Consider the following 6,631-nt stretch of genomic DNA (forward strand, 5'->3'; position numbering starts at 1 on the left):
TATCCCAAATTTCTTGGAGTCTTCTCATTTTTTTAAATTATTTTTTTCTTTGTCTTTTTCTGCAGGGTTAATTCAAAAGCCTTATCTTCAAGCTCTGAAGTTCTTTCTTCTGCTTGTTCGATTCTATGGTTGAAACTTTCCAGTGCATTTTGTACTTCTCTAAGTGTTTGTTTTATTTGCAGAAGTTGTGATTGTTTTTTCTTTATAATATCTATTTCTCTGAAACATTTTTAATCCATATCTTGTATTTTTTTAAAGTTTTTTATTTTTCACCTTTCTCTGGTATCTTCTTGAGAAGCTTAATAACTTTCTGAATTCTTTATCTGGCAGTTTAGAGATTTTTTCTTGGTGGGAATCCATTGCTGGAGAGCCAATGTGGTCTTTTGGGGGTGTTATATAAACTTGTTTTGTCATATCAGAATTACTTTTCTGATTCCCTCTTATTTGGGTAGATTATTTCAGTGGAAAAACCTGGAACTCAAAGGCTGCTGTTCAGATTCTTTTGTCTATGGAGTGATCCCTTGATATGGTACACTTCGCCTGAGGATGGGACTTCCTGCAAGCCAGATGCAGTGATTGTTGTTGTTCTTCTGGGTATAGTCATCCAGTGGGGCTATGAGGCTCTGGGCTGGTGCTGGAGAATGTCTGCAAAGAGTCCTGTGATGTGATCTGTCTTCAGGTCTTCCAGCCATGGATACCAGCACCTGCTCTGGTGGAGGTGGCAAGGGAACAAAGTAGACTCTGTGAGAGTCCTTGGTTGTGGATATGTGTGTAGATAGTGTGCTGGTTTTCTTGAATGCTGGTTATGCTATCAATGAAGTTGTCTCATGGACAAACTAGGACCACTGGTTACTCAGGATGTTGCAGGCAGTGAAATTAGCTGTTGTTCTCTCCTTCCTTGGAGCAGGGGTGTTTTGTCATGAGTTTCAGTAATGTCCTGAGTTCCTGAGTTGGTTGGCCTCCTGCCAGGAGGTGGAGCTTTTGAGAAAGCACTAGCTTGGTAGTAGAAGGGGAATATAAGCTTGCCCTAAGTTGGCAAGGATAAGAATTTGGGTTTCTCAGGTGACAGGCAAGGTCATAAAGCTCTCAGGAGTTTATGTCTTCTGTGATCTATCAGGGCAAGTAGAGAAATATCATCAGCAGGGGGCGGGGTTAGGCAGATTCTCCTTGGGTAGGGCTTGCCATGGCCACTACAAGGAATGGGGAGTGATTCTCAGGCCAATGGGGTTATTATGAAGAGGGATTATGGCTGCCTCTGTCACCAGGGAAGTGGGGAAAGCTGGTAGCACTAGGCCTCACCCAGCTCTCACACAATTGGCATGGCTGGTCTTGCTCCCACCTCTAACAGACACAAGCTTATCTCCAGGCAGCCTGCAGAGTGGGACTCAGAGCTAGCCCCATGCTGTAAGTTTCCCCACTGAGAAAGCAGCATGGCTTTCAGGCCATGCCCCTGCCCATCTGCCCACCTTGTCTGCTAGACTCCTGCTCTTCTTTCTGCAGCAGTTCCCCTCACCTCCGGATTTTGCTCACAAGAGTTTGCGCCCAGCCAAAATTACTACAAAGTTCAGTTGGAAGCTTCTTTTACCCTGTGACCCCTCCCACATTCTGTTGGCTGCTTTCCCCAAGGGCTCCTGTGAAATACAGTCAGGGATGGCTTCCCTGGGCTTGAGCTGGAGAATGGGAGTGCATACGATGCTCTTTCCACTGCTGCTGCTACTTTTGTATTTCACACTAAATCCATTGCAGCTCCAGGTAAGGTTAAATCCTTCTCCTGTAATCTGGATTTTCAGGTTCCCCAGTGGGGATGTGTTTAGAGGCAGGTATTCCCCTTTCACACTTTGTGAACTCCGTTTTTTGCCTATCTTGCAGCATTTGCAGTGGCCTGCTGCTTCTTTCAAAGGATCTGTTATTTCTTTCAGTCTTCCTGGTATGCTCCTGCTGCTGTTTCTGGAGTAAAAGTCCATGGTGTGAGTCTCCACATGCTGTTCTTTCTGTCCAAGTGGAAGCTACACATCAGCCTTGTCTCCTGATATCTTCCCTCTAGTAAACCAATAAAAGTATTTTTAAATGAAAAGGTCAGTAAATTCTTATAGGTTGTTAGTGATCATATTTTATAATTAATGATGTAAAGAAATGTTCATGATACATGTACTATAAAAAACAAAGAATGTTAAGCATGATGTTGGATTTTCATGTGTGAGATGTGCCTCCTTCAAACTCTGTTACCATGTCTGCACATTACCTGTCTGACATGAATTACAAAAAAAAACCTCAAAGAGTACAAAATAGTATTTAGCATATAATCTAAATTTTCAAAAAAAGGGTCTTTATTTATTTCCATATTTTGCCTGTTGGAGGGTCAGGGCTGGAAGGAGAGAGAGCATCAGGAAAAAGAACTAATGGATGCTGGGTTTAGTACCTAGGTGACGGGATGATCTGTGCAGCAAACCATCATGGCACACATTAACCTAAGTACCAAACTGCACATCCTGCCCATGTACTCCTGAAGTTAAAATAAAATTTGGAAGAAAAAAAGGAACAATAAAAAAATGCCTGGAAAGATTTCTTCACCCTAGATTTAAAAATTTTTGGAAGAATTTGAAGTTTTTAGAACTTTAATATTTTTGAAATTAATTCTAAAATTAATTCTCAAAATCACCTGTAGGAATTACAGGCGATTTTTATTCTGTATATTTTTCTGTGTTTTCTGCATTTTCCTACTGAAACTTATTGACTGTTATCAGAAAAAGTAATTTAAGAAGAAAAAAAATCAGTTATTGGTACAGTATTCAAATACATGTTTATTTCAGATCTTTTATATTGTTGCCTCAGCTTCCTTAAGCCTTTGCAGATCTCAGTTTTAAAAAATAAGGTACATGTTATTCTAATATAAAACATCTTTGTGCTCAATGATCAGCTGCATGGAGAGGATATACCAGCTCAAAAATATGAATGCTTATGAATCACAGGGTACCAAGGTTTGTCACGCTGATCCAACTAGCAGGAGAATTAGTCAGGGTCATTGAACAAAGACAATTTGTTCAAATGTATTCAGTAAACTGCTCACTGGGATATGAACAACAATCCCTTATCTTTGGGAAGTGTATGGCCTATTTATTAGTGCAGGTTTTTTGAGAAAAAGATACAGGTAACAAGCTGTGAAAGTCTTCAGCTGTTTCATTCTTTGCAGTGCTTAAACATTTAAAAAGAAAACCCTAATTTGTGCAGTTATATTGACATTGTAATTTTTGCATATTTAATAAACGCTAGGTACTTTAACTGAAAAGTGAAATTTTTCATGGAACGCTACCCTTTTCATTACTGCATACGTCTTAGATTTAATTTGGCATGGGATGCATCAACCTTGGCTCTTGGAGACAAGGTTAGAATCCGTAGTGCATGAAAACGAGCTCTTCTAAACATTTTTTTTTCATTTCCTACATATTCTGTGCCTGCTTTGGGGAGAACACAAAGAATGAGAACAGTCCTTTTTCTTAACTTGACAGAAAATTATTAGAGTAGATGCAAATATTTTCCTTTTTAGAATGGAAAGGACTGCCTTTCTCCACATCACCGTTCACTTTAGAATGCCAACAAGGTAGCACTTGTCATACTATAAAGCAAAACAGCCCTTGTGGAAGTCTTACATGTTTTGAATAAAGCTGTTATTGTTTAATGTATAGTCTTCTGATTTTTTATGTTTTTCTACCAAAATTCAGATGTGCCTTATTATCATCAGAAAGATATTCTATGGCTTGATATCAAAAATTTTAAAGATATTTTGAAAATTTTCAGATTTGTTTCAAAGTACCCTTTTCGGTTGAATTTAAGATATTAAAAAATCCAATTCTCTAACTGATATTCAGATTATTACTCCATTTCTTTCTTGGGAAGAAAGATAGATTACCCACACTTACAGTATATGTCTGTGTGTATCTATTTACAAGATACTCATTAATAAAGTTAGCTTTCTTTGAAAAGCTTGCACTATGATTCATCTGAAAAGTAAGGCTTGAATGAAGCTAAAGAGGTTTAATAAAATATCGTAGTGAGGACTCTTCATTGCATGTAATATGATCTGACTTAAAGGGAAAAAAAGAGTTTGCTGACTCATATAATAGAAAATTCTAGGCATAGGTCAGTCTTCTGGCAGAGCTGTATTTTAAAACTAAAACAAAGTCCTCAAAGTTTAGTTTATCTTTACCTCTCAGCTTTTTTTTTCCTTCCTTCCGCATCAGCTTCATTTCAGGTGGATTAACCAGCCACTTTTCCTCCACTACCACTTTCCCTACTTTTAAAGGCAAAAATTTGTTTTCTAAAATTATAATTAAATTTCCCTGGGATTGAGTTTCTTTGGCCCTGTAGCTTGGGTTATGCTCATTACTAAATTAAATCCGTCTGGTCATCAGGTGTTATGCTCTAATGGACAAGGCCTGAGGCATATGGAAGCTCAGAGCCAGGGGTAGATCCATTTATATGAACTCAGAATGGGGAAAGACAAGATATCCCTAACTGCTATTATGTGAATAAGAGGGATTTGATGTAGGGCAGGAAAATATGATAAATATCTAATACAACTTCATAAATCTTTCTATATATCTAAATTATAATGAATATATATATATGTGTGTCTATTTGTGTGTGCATATATAGTCAATTATAGTCAGTGTGTATGTATAGTCAGTATAGTGTGTATATTGTCAGTATAGTATGTATATACAGTCAGTATATGTAGTCAGATATGTAGTCAGTGTGTGTATGTATAGTCAGTCAGTCAGTCAGTCTCAGATTAGGCGATGAAGTCCCTGGAAGACATCAAAATTTTGACACCACTGAGGTCTAGGAGACTTTTGCCTGATGCCCTTTAAACCTATTCCTATTATTATAGGATGAAGAGGGTTATGTCTCCTGGGTGACTGCTACTGGATAGACTATTGAGGAACCATTGTGAAGGCAATCTTTTGATCAGATGAAGGTTTCACAGAATTTGTTTGCTCTTGTCTAGCTGGTTTCTTTTAATTGCGCACATTAATTGGAGTTCCTCCCAATGAGCCCCAATGACTTGGACATTCAAAGAATAGTCAGTAATAAAAAAGCAGGCCATCTTGATGTCCCAAAGATGTGGGGTTTATATCATTTATTGTTAAAATAGGGCAGCTTGTAGCACCAAAGATGATGCTATATTGGAGGCACATGGGATGTGAAATATCTATAAGATTGTTCTGGTCATGGAATTGGCCTGAGAAATCTAGAGAGCCTTCAGACCCACTGAGATCCTTTATGAAGTTGAGCATCTGAAACTAAGTTATACTGGCAGTTCTGTATTGTTCTGCCTCTGCCTTCATGTCTGTTTGAATGGGCCTAAACATTCTATCTGAGGATAGAAAGGCAATTTCTTTGAGCTTTCATTGAAGTCATACTTCCTGATATCCCACATAGTCTCTTAGCATCCTGCGAGGAGTCTAGAATAAGTTCTGGAAAGTATCTGAGTCGAGATTAAGCCTTCTCAAGCGAGTCTCACTAAAGGTGTTTTCTTGGGTCGTCCTTTATCTAAATTCTTCTTTTTCTTTGATTTCCATTTTTTTCAAGTTTTTAATCAATAAGAGGATATAGATTTTTTATTTGGCTGGAATTTAGAGTCCTTTGATTAGCGTGTACCTTCATCTTTGAGCCATGACATGAAAGCCAGTTGAGGACCCGTTAATATAAGCAAGATGGTGCGATGGTATCACATCTGGTGGTTAGCAGGTATCACAATATTAACATTACAAAGATAAGACTGTTATGAGAATTTGGTTCTCACTATGGCCTATACTAATTTAACAATGAAAAAATGCATTGTCTCTGTTAGTAAAAAAATTGCATGATTCTAAACTGTATATTTTGAAAACAAAACATTGCATTTACAGTTTTATTTCCTTGCTTATAGCATGGATAAAATGCAATTTGTATATTAGGCATTTCAGTTGCTCTGAAAAGCAGTCATAATGAAATCTTTAAGGTTGCTTGTTTCAAAAACAGCATTTAGAATGATGTCTACTTTAGTAAGGCTTTATATTTTACCCCTACCAGAAAATTGTGTCTCTCAAATAAGAAAATGAACATTTTCCCCCAGCAGACTGAAATGAGGAAAATTGTAAGAGCTTAGAATCTGGAAAAGAAAATAAAGTGTCAACTATAGATGTGAGAGGTCCTCCCCTCCATCTGGTTGTAGCATTGGTGTAAATAAGAAATTGTTGAGCTGGATAATTTAATTGAAAAGCAGATGATGCTGTCTTTCCGACTGACTATGGGTCTGTTTCAAGTTCTCATTATCATAGGCACAAAATGTTTGAGGGAAGTAAATAGGTCAACGAACCTCAAGTGCGATTAAGTCCTCATGTGTAGGGCAATAACTTTAGTTCATCTTCCAAACTTTTAAAATTACCCCAGCAAACCAGCAGCAACTTTTAATGAGACATGAGCAAGGAATACACAGATTCTGTAAGATGGAAAATCAGATAGCTATGGCAAAATCGCTGCTCTGCTACACATAGGTTTACTCCATTTGCTCTTAATGAAGCATGGCCACTTTCTGTGTTCCTGCATTTAATTCTACTTTCTGTATGTACTTGTTTCACCTTCCCAGGGA

At 37.8% G+C, this 6,631-nt stretch overlaps 1 pseudogene; it reads left to right on the plus strand.

Annotated features, from left to right (window-relative positions):
- Positions 1-2,167: 2,167 nt before the first annotated feature.
- LOC115930732 (uncharacterized) lies at positions 2,168-2,252 on the plus strand (annotated as a pseudogene).
- Positions 2,253-6,631: the final 4,379 nt, after the last annotated feature.

Source organism: Gorilla gorilla, chromosome 15 (assembly GCF_029281585.2).
Source record: "Gorilla gorilla gorilla isolate KB3781 chromosome 15, NHGRI_mGorGor1-v2.1_pri, whole genome shotgun sequence".
Taxonomy (NCBI): Eukaryota; Metazoa; Chordata; class Mammalia; order Primates; family Hominidae; genus Gorilla; species Gorilla gorilla.